The sequence below is a fragment of the Microcaecilia unicolor genome, chromosome 10 (genome assembly GCF_901765095.1).
Source record: "Microcaecilia unicolor chromosome 10, aMicUni1.1, whole genome shotgun sequence".
Taxonomy (NCBI): domain Eukaryota; kingdom Metazoa; phylum Chordata; class Amphibia; order Gymnophiona; family Siphonopidae; genus Microcaecilia; species Microcaecilia unicolor.
The window spans coordinates 29,386,955-29,397,182 of NC_044040.1; the positions used below are offsets into that span (position 1 = coordinate 29,386,955).

The 10,228-nt window shown below is 45.6% G+C and overlaps 1 protein-coding gene across 2 annotated transcripts in view; it reads right to left on the minus strand.

The window, feature by feature from the left end:
- SLC26A5 (solute carrier family 26 member 5) overlaps window positions 1-6,410 on the minus strand; it is a 70,070-nt gene extending 63,660 nt beyond the window's left edge. For both annotated transcript variants that reach the window (XM_030216124.1, XM_030216123.1), the window contains exon 1: window positions 6,323-6,410. The gene's annotated coding sequence lies outside the window, so the exon portion shown is untranslated. The remainder of the gene's footprint in view (window positions 1-6,322) is intronic.
- Between the last annotated feature and the right edge of the window lie 3,818 nt (window positions 6,411-10,228).

Consider the following 10,228-nt stretch of genomic DNA (forward strand, 5'->3'; position numbering starts at 1 on the left):
GGGGGGGAGCGGTGCCTCTCAGGCATACTGTCACAGCTGATGTGGGATACCTCCAAAGGGCTGGTTCCAGACAGGAAAGGGAAAAAATCAACCACACTTTGACTACTGCCTCAGGAAATAGGCCCAACTCTATTAAGCGAGAACTGACTCAAAGCTCATCACCTTAGAAAGTGAAGTTACTTATCTGTAGCAAGGCTTATATTCTCACAAGTGGGTAACACGGCGCTGTGTTGCCCAGTCCGGACTTTATGACAAGCCATAAGAGCTTTTGTGGAGCGCGAGACACACTCCACCACGAATGCACAGGTGCCTTCCCACCCATGCGCGGCTACCACAGTTAAATACTACAACAAAAATTAAAAATAGAAGACAACTCCTAGGGGAGGTGGGAAGGTTTGTGAGAATATAAGCCCTGCTGTCCTTAGAAAATACCTGCTACAGGTAACTTTGTTTTCTCCGAGGAGAAGCAGGGCATTAATTCTCACAAGTGGGGTATCCCTAGCATCCAAGTTCACAAAAAACAACAAACCTTGGTCAACTGGACCTCGTAATGGCGAGGACATAACTCAGATCAACATGAAATTCAGATCAACCTGAAACTATATACAAAATGAGTGAGAGTGCAGCCTGAAACAGAATAAAACAGGCCTAGGGGTGAGGTTGGGGGTGGAGTTGGATTCTAGACCCCAAACAGATTCTGCAACACTGTCTGTCCGAACCAACTATGGCGTCTGGTATCCTGCTTAAGGCAGTAATGACTGAAGACCATGTCGCAGCTTTGCAAATTTCTTCAATGGAGGCTGACCACAAGTGGGCTACTGAGGCAGCCATAACTCTGACGTTATGCGCCTTGACATGACCCTCCAGTGTCAGCCCAGTCTGGGCATAAGTGAAAGAAATGCAATCTGCCAGCCAATTAGAGATAGTGCATTTCCCGACAGCAACCCCATCCTGTTGGGATCAGAAGAAACAAAAAGTTGAGCGGACTGTCTGTGGAGCCTTGTCCACTCCATGTAGTAGGCCAATGCTCGCTTGCAGTTCAAGGTGTGCAAGCTGCTCTCGCCAGGATGGGCATGAGGTCATGGAAAGAATGTTGGTAAGACAACTGACTAGTTCAGATGAAACTCCAACACAACCTTTGGCAGGAATTTAGGGTGAGTGCAGATGACTACCCTGTTGTGATGAAACTTAGTATAAGGTGCATCCACCAATAAGGCCTGAAGCTCACTGACTCTACAAGCCGAAGTAACAGCCACCAATAAAATGACTTTCCAGGTCAAGTACTTCAGATGGCAGGAATTCAGTGGCTCAAAAGGAGCTCTCATCTGCTGGGTGAGAACGACATTGAGGTCCCATGACACAAGCGGTGGTCTGACAGGGGGCTTTGACAAAAGCAAACCTCTCATGAAACGAACAACTAGAGGCTTACCCTCTACACGTTGATGATAAGCACTAATCAAACTGAGGTGAACCCTTACGAAGTTGGTCTTGAGACCAGACTCGGAAAGGAGCAGGAGGTATTCAAGCAGGGACTGTGTAGGACACGAAACAGGATCTAGGGCCTTGCCCTCACACCAGATGGCAAACCTCCTACATTTGAAAGAATAACACTTCTTAGTGGAATCTTTCCTGGAAACCAGCAAGACTCGGGTGACACCCTCTGACAGACAGAGAGAAGCAAATTCTAGGCGTTCAACATCCAGGATGTGAGGGCCAGAGACTGAAGGTTAGGATGTAGAAGAGACCCCTTGTTCTGCATGATGAGGGTTGGAAAACACTCCAATCTCCATAGTTCTTCAGAGGATAACTCCAGAAGAGGGAACCAGATCTGCCAAGATGAGTAAGGCAAGATTATGATTATGGTCCCATGGCTTGAGTTTCAGCAGAGTCCTCCCTACAAGAGGAATGGGATGATATGCATACAGGAGACCTGACCCCTAATGCAGGAGGAAGGCATCTGATGCTAGTCTGTTGTGGGCCTGAAGCAGAACTGAGGGACTTTGTGATTCAGTTGAGTGGCAAAGAGATCCATCGAGGGGGTGCCCCACTCTCGAAAGATCTCACGGGCAATGCCCACATTGAGAAACCACTAGTGCGGCTACATAACCCTGCTCAGTCTGTCAGCCAGACTGTTGTTTTTGCCTGCCATATATGTGGCTTACAGGAACATGCCGTGTTGGCGAGCCCAGCGCCACATCCGGATGGCCTCTTGACACATAGGGCGTGATCCGTGGCCCCCCTGCTTGTTGGTTTGAATGAGCACAATTTGGTTGGATAGTCGATCTCTGAAAGCCTTTAGAGCGTTCCAGATCGCCCGAAGCTCCAGAAGATTGATATGAAGACATTTCTTTTTGTGGAAAAACTTCAGTCTCCCCCCGACCAGCAGATCATCTAGTACAGACATTTTGACAGCGGCTAAAAGTTTGCACCTTGCTTAGACTGCGGAGCAGCAGGGGCCTTAGGCGCATGCTGTTGAAGAGAACAAGCGCGCTGTGGTTGAGCCTGAGCAGGCTGGCAAGAGGAAGGGACGTACCTATGTGAGTCGTAGGCACCCCTCTTTGCCAAAAGACCTCCTAGCTGAGGAGGCTGGTAAAGAAGCCCAGTGGGAGAGAGAAGAGATGGTATCAGTATGCTTTTTGATTTGGTCAGCTACCTCCGCGACCTTCTCTCCAAAAAGGTTATCCCCCTGGCACAAGGCATCCACCAACCTCTGCTGATCACACTGTTCCAAGTCAAAAACACGCAGCCATGAGAGTCTGCGCATTGCTATAGTTTGAACCATGTTGAAAGTGTCATAGGCACCCCTGACCAAAAAGTTTTGACACGACTTCTGCTGCCTGGCCAACTGGTGCACTGACTTGGCTTGCTCCGGTGGGACAGAGTCTGCCAAGTACATCAACTTGCTCACCGAGTCCCACAAATAGATGCTCAGTACGACTGTATATGGGACACAAGCATTGAGGCCTGGAACATCTTCCTCCCAAAAGAGTCCAAGGTCCTAGCTTCTCTGCCTGGGGGCGCCGAGGCATAGGCTCTAGCGGACTCCACCAACATGGAGTTCTGAGGCAACTGAGGCCTATGAAAACCAGGTGTACTGTGGATCCATTACTGGGTGTCAATCTTCTTCGGCATGACAGGGACCGACAGAGGGGAATCCCGGTTCTGATTGAAGACTTACTTGAGTACCTTGTGGAGAAGGGCAGTCACAGCCTCCCTAGGAGGAGACGCATCTAGGACCTCGAGTATCTTAGCCCTAGGCTCATCCTACACTTCTAATGTGGGATACAAATGCAACAAATAAATAAACGAAATGGAATAGCCTCAGCCATTTTCTTTACAAAAGAAGGGAATGAAAGGCTCTCTGAAGAAGACTTTCTCCTTTCAAGTAGAGGAGAGGGTTCAGAGGGAATACAATAGGACTCATCTGAGGAGAAGTACTGTGGATCCAGTACTGGGTGTCAATCTTCTTCGGCATGACAGGGACCGACAGAGAGGAATCCCAGTTCTGATTGAAGACTTACTTGAGTACCTTGTGGAGAAGGGCAGTCACAGCCTCCCTAGGAGGAGACGCATCTAGGACCTCGAGTATCTTAGCCCTAGGCTCATCCTACACTTCTAATGTGGGATACAAATGCAACAAATAAATAAACGAAATGGAATAGCCTCAGCCATTTTCTTTACAAAAGAAGGGAATGAAAGGCTCTCTGAAGAAGACTTTCTCCTTTCAAGTAGAGGAGAGGGTTCAGAGGGAATACCATAGGACTCATCTGAGGAGAAGTACTGTGGATCCAGTACTGGGTGTCAATCTTCTTCGGCATGACAGGGACCGACAGAGAGGAATCCCAGTTCTGATTGAAGACTTACTTGAGTACCTTGTGGAGAAGGGCAGTCACAGCCTCCCTAGGAGGAGACGCATCTAGGACCTCGAGTATCTTAGCCCTAGGCTCATCCTACACTTCTAATGTGGGATACAAATGCAACAAATAAATAAACGAAATGGAATAGCCTCAGCCATTTTCTTTACAAAAGAAGGGAATGAAAGGCTCTCTGAAGAAGACTTTCTCCTTTCAAGTAGAGGAGAGGGTTCAGAGGGAATACCATAGGACTCATCTGAGGAGAAGTACTGTGGATCCAGTACTGGGTGTCAATCTTCTTCGGCACGACAGGGACCGACAGAGAGGAATCCCAGTTCTGATTGAAGACTTACTTGAGTACCTTGTGGAGAAGGGCAGTCACAGCCTCCCTAGGAGGAGACGCATCTAGGACCTCGAGTATCTTAGCCCTAGGCTCATCCTACATTTCTAATGTGGGATACAAATGCAACAAATAAATAAACGAAATGGAATAGCCTCAGCCATTTTCTTTACAAAAGAAGGGAATGAAAGGCTCTCTGAAGAAGACTTTCTCCTTTCAAGTAGAGGAGAGGGTTCAGAGGGAATACCATAGGACTCATCTGAGGAGAAGTACTGTGGATCCAGTACTGGGTGTCAATCTTCTTCGGCATGACAGGGACCGACAGAGAGGAATCCCAGTTCTGATTGAAGACTTACTTGAGTACCTTGTGGAGAAGGGCAGTCACAGCCTCCCTAGGAGGAGACGCATCTAGGACCTCGAGTATCTTAGCCCTAGGCTCATCCTACACTTCTAATGTGGGATACAAATGCAACAAATAAATAAACGAAATGGAATAGCCTCAGCCATTTTCTTTACAAAAGAAGGGAATGAAAGGCTCTCTGAAGAAGACTTTCTCCTTTCAAGTAGAGGAGAGGGTTCAGAGGGAATACCATAGGACTCATCTGAGGAGAAGTACTGTGGATCCTCCTCCGACTCCCATGAGCATTTCTCATTGGTGTCAGTCAGAAACTCCTTGTGGGAGGGATGAGACTAAGCCTGCCTCAATTTTGAGGAGCTACATCCCAGAGAAGAGCATTGAGGAGTCAGCTCCCAACTCAACTCCCATGGAAGCTTCCTCCACCAATATCGAAAGTGTACTGGCTTGGGTGGCAATCGACACCTGGGTTCCACATGGCACTGGTGCCACAAGCCGCACCACAGGCTGAGGGGCAGGCAGGGCTGCAGTGGGCTGGACGGTATACACAAGCACCCCCGACACTGATGAACAGCGCTGCAAGATGCCATCCAGCAGCTCAGGGAGCAAGGCTCAAATAGGCTCATCAAGGGCCGACACCGGCAAAGACTGGGGTGTCAGCTTCGAGACAGGCTGCAGAACAGATGGGGCCTAGAAGGGAGTTGGGTGTCGGTGACTCATCTCCTCTTTTGATAATATTCCTAGATCAATACATTTTTAAAACTATTTTATGCTTTTTGGTTTATGGGCTCTAGCCGAGAACTGACACTACAGTGACCGAGTTAGTGGTTGCAGAGAGAATGAGCGTAAAATAGAATGACTGGGAAACAACCCTCTTCTTCACCTTGTAGCTGTGAATGAAAGCTTGTGATATCAGTTCAAATGAAGAGTGATGTGGCAGCCGTGTTTGTCCACTTTTAAAGGTAATAAATAGAAATAAAACAAAACATAGAAAAGAAAAGATGATACCTTTTTTTATTGGACTAACAATACATTTTTTGATTAACTTTCAAACGTAACCCTTCTTCTTCAGATTAGTTCAAATTACTACAATCTAGAAACTGTCCGAGTATCAGTAAGACACTTGCAGTGGGTACTTTGTAACTCAGATTAATCTCCAGTGGACTTTCAGCAGTGCACGATTTATTTAGACTTGTAATGGGAAGACTGATTAAACAGGTATATTTGAAAACATGAAACATTACCCTGTCAGGATTAACAACTCTCCACTCTCAAAAAAAAAAAAAAGTCAGAAGATCAAGGGGGTAAGGGGGGGTCATCAGGATTTCGACTGTTTTAAACATTACCTAATTTTAAGTGAAGCTTTTGGTATGTTTACTTTCTTTCTGCTGTATGTAGTACTCCTTTAAAGACAGAAGAGCATTTAAAGTTGTATCCAAACAGTGGACTCCAGTAACCTTTCAAGTATATTCTTCTACATAAGAGAATTCCAATTAGCAACACCTTTCCAATCATTCTATGGGACAGTATTGATGAAAGGTCGCCAAACAGTAATCTAACAAGTACAGTAGGTCTCGGAGGGGGGGGGGGTGAGCCATAGTCCCCCAACCAACTTCTGCTGCCCCAAACAGCTGCTCTATCAACGTGGTAACTGGACGGATACCTGCACTCTGGTGAAACTGAAATATCACATTAACGTGAAGATACAACAGTGCTTCAAATAAGCAGTTCCCCCTCCCCCATCAAATAAGGCCTATTATTTTTTTTTATTACCTCTCTGCAGTTAACAACGAGTTCCACTCTGCCTTCTCGCTTCTGTATTAAGCTTCAATGACACAAGAGAAAGGGGAAGGAATGTGGGGACGAGCAAAGCGCTTTCTGCGCATGCGCACCACCACGAACGCCTCACAGCTCGTAAACCAATCGTAATGCCGTAATTACTCTTACTGCGCATGCTCCTGTCTTCCTGAAAAGGCCCGGGATTTTGGATATGATGATTTGTCTGTTTACTTTCCGCTCTGAATCAATGAACTTGAAAATAGTCTTTTAAAAGGCTTGGGGATTGTTCGTTGTTTAATCTTCCTTGTTGTTGCAGCCTTTGTGGTCTTAGTGTAACCAGAGGGTTTTTTTTTTTTTATTTTAATTTGTTATTATGCCAGGTCTTTGTAGTAGCAGGGAGGGCTGCTGTTTGTGGGTTGTTCAAGGTCAGGTTGCTCGCTGATGTCGCAGGGCTCCTACTACTGCTTGTGGCAGCGTGCATTGTCAGTGGAAAGAGACAGCCGTGCGAGTCAGGCCAGGTGTAACGTTAGGACGGCATGACTTTGGGAGAGAGCGGGAGTCTCAGTCTAGACCTCGATTTGTGTGTACGCGCGCGTGCAGATAAATCGGGGTCTCGCGCTCGCTTGGGTCGGCGTCTCGGCGAGTATAGGACCGAAGGAGGTTTGATTGACAGCAGGAGACGGCATGACGTCAAAAAGTTGAAGCCACTTAGGCCAGTCTGTGTTTCCCCTTCCCCGCGCAGCTGTCGTTCTGCTTACACTCAAAGCAAAAACATATGAGCTGCTGCATTCCGTTGTCTGTCTGTTTTTTTTTATTGTTGGTAGCATTTTTATTTAATTTCACTTATTTTCAAACATGCCAGCTTGTGCAGCAAACGGATGTACAGAGAGGAAGTATAATGGAATAACTTTTCGTGGGTAGAGTAGTAATCTTCTCTATATAAAAAGCAACACCAACGTTCTATGAAGCCTCCAGCCTGAAGTGTGAAGGGGGCGAGATATCCGGTTTCCCTATGAGTGTCTGCCCCGCCCTCTCTGTAACACAGTCAGTGAAGTGAAGGAAAACAGCAGAGCACGAAATCAAATCGCTGGCTCTGTAACAGTGAAGGACTCAGAGGTGGGGAGGGGAGAGAGGCCAGAGGGCAGGGACACACACACTCCCACAGAAGAAAACCTTGCTAGCCCCCGTTTCATTTGCATCAGAAACGGGGCTTTTTTACTAGTCTATAATAAAAAGCACCTCCAACGTTCTGAAGCTGACCATGGCACACTGAAGTGAAGGGTTTGTAAGGTTCGTCAGTCTGTCACCATTGCTCTGTCCTGCCCTCGTGTCAAAACGTGATGACGTCGAGGTTGGAACAGTGAGAGGGAAGGGCACGTCACACACATGAGGGTGTTGTCGTCCCTCCCTCCGATTTTTAAAAGTCATCTTCACTTACCAAGTCAGGGTTACGGCAGCCGGTAGCAGCGGTAAAATGCGTGCAGGCTCGGCCCTTCTCTTTCTTTCTCAGTTGTGGTCCCGCCCTCATTTCTTGTTTCCGCAAGGGCGGGACCACAGCTGAGAAAGCGAGAGAAGGGCTGAGCCTGCACACATTTTACCGCTGCTACCGGCTGCCATAACCCTGACTTGGTAAGTGAAGATGTCCTTGAAATATACTCAAAACAGAATAATCCATTTGTTGTACAAAAGATATGAGGTGAAGATGTGATTCCATGTGCCCCAATGAAAGAAGTTTAATTTTACTTCCAATCTTTATAACACCAGGCTTCCCATGGCAGATTACAGCTACAGTTAAGATGAACCCATCAGTAAACAGGATACCCTCATTGAAATTTGGCCATGTATTACTGTATTGTATAGAACAGTGTAGAAAAATGAGCACAAAATACAGCCTTTATTAGTGCTGTTTCCACCAGCTACAATAATTTTTGAAGCTATTTTATTGATATTCAGTTTTGATTTCATGATATTTATATCTACATATGGCATGCTTTCAAATAAATTTTAAAAACTGTCAAATAAGTAAAATTAAAAAAATAATTGTCCTACACCTTTTAAGGCACTGTTTATCCAATTGGAACAGCTTTTGACTTTACAGATGGATCACGCATAGGCAGTCCATTATTTCTAATAATCTTTTACTATCACTTTCAATAGAGTTTGCTATTGTTTTGGGTATACTTGTAACCCCGCCTACTGCCAGCAAGCTGCGCATACTGGCTTCAACCCATATAATGGGCTAGATGGCCCTTGTACATCTCCTGTTCTCAATCTAACCTCCTTGGGAGGGCCTGTATAAAGCTGAGACTCGGGTAAGGTCTTGGCTAGTGGAGTCATCATGAGGTTGAAAAGGATCGGTGATAGTGGTGATCCTTGCGGTACTCTGCAGTCTGGTTTCCATGGTGACGATATGTTTTTGATTTCACTTGATATGTTCTTGTGGTTAGAAATCCCTTGATCCAATTGAGAGTGCCACCACCGATTCCAAAGTATTCTAGGAGTCTTAGCAGTATGTTATGGTTAACCATGTCAAACGCACTTGACATGTCAAATTGGAGGAGGAGGATGCTCTTGCCTATCGCTATTTCCTGCTTGAATTTGGTTAGGAGAGTCAGTAATACTGTTTCGGTGCTGTGTAGGGGTCGAAATCCTGATTGTGACTCATGTAGTATAGTGAATTTGTTTATGTAGTCATTGAGTTGTTTGGTCACCAGTTCTTTCATTAGTTTGACTACTAATGGGATAGATGCTACTGGGCGGTAGTTGGTAATGTCGTTTGTTTTTTTTCTTGGTGTCTTTTGGTATTGGGGTGAGCAGGATGTTGCCTTTTTCTTTAGGGTAGATACCGTGCTGAGGCATGAAGTTTAAGTGGGATGTGAGATCTGTTATGAAGCGATGGGGGGCAGATTGTATTAGGTAGCTGGGGCAGGTGTCCAATTGACAGTGGCTGTTGGAGTATTTTTCAATCGCCTGGGTAACTGTGTCGGCGCTGAGGAGAGCGAAATTTGACCATATTGGGTATTCACCATGGGTTGGGTCTAGACCATTAATGAAGTTTTCTATGTCCATGTAATTCTGAGGTAGGGTTTTGCGTAGGTTTACAATTTTTTCATTGAAATATTTAGCAAGGTTGTCTGCAGATGGGATGTCAGTGTTGGCTGTGGTGACCGGCGTTGTGTCTAGTAGTTTGTTCACAAGATGGTATAGTTTCTTCATGTTTTTGTAGTCCGGCCCAATTTTAGTTTTGTAGTACAACCTTTTGGTCTGCCTTATTGCGTATTTGTATTTCCTTTGTAGTGTGTGTTCATTTTTTTCCATGCGCGTTCCAGTTTTCTAGATTGTGTTTTTAGTTTTTTTCAATTCTTCATTGAACCACGGTATCCAGTTGTGTCTACGTGAAGTCTTTGTTTGTAAGGGTGCTATTTTGTCTAGTATATGTCTTCATCTTTTGTTCCATTCTAAGAGGTAATATATGGATTCCGTTTGTGCTGTCCAATCATTGTTGTATATCTGCTGCCAGTAAGTATCCGGATCTATTTGGCCTTTCGTAGTGTGAGTTGTGTGTTCTTTTGTGTGGAGAGAGCCCCTTTTCCGCCATTTTAGGGATAGGTTTAGTTTGTAATGGTTGGTCCATGGTGTTTCTGTCCATCTAGTTTGTGTTATGGTTAAGTTCTGATCAGTGGACAGTTTGTATGAGAAGAGGTCGATTGTACGATCATTCGAGTGAGTTGTTTGCATGTGTGGTCATGTAAGGTCACATAGGTGAAGGAAGTCCATACATTCTCGTGCGTTGGTAGAGTTTGGGTCTTCAAGGTGAAGGTTAATGTCTCCTAAGACTAGTGTATTGGAGTTGGATACACATATATTTGAAATGAAGTCCACCTGGCTTTCGTTCCAGTT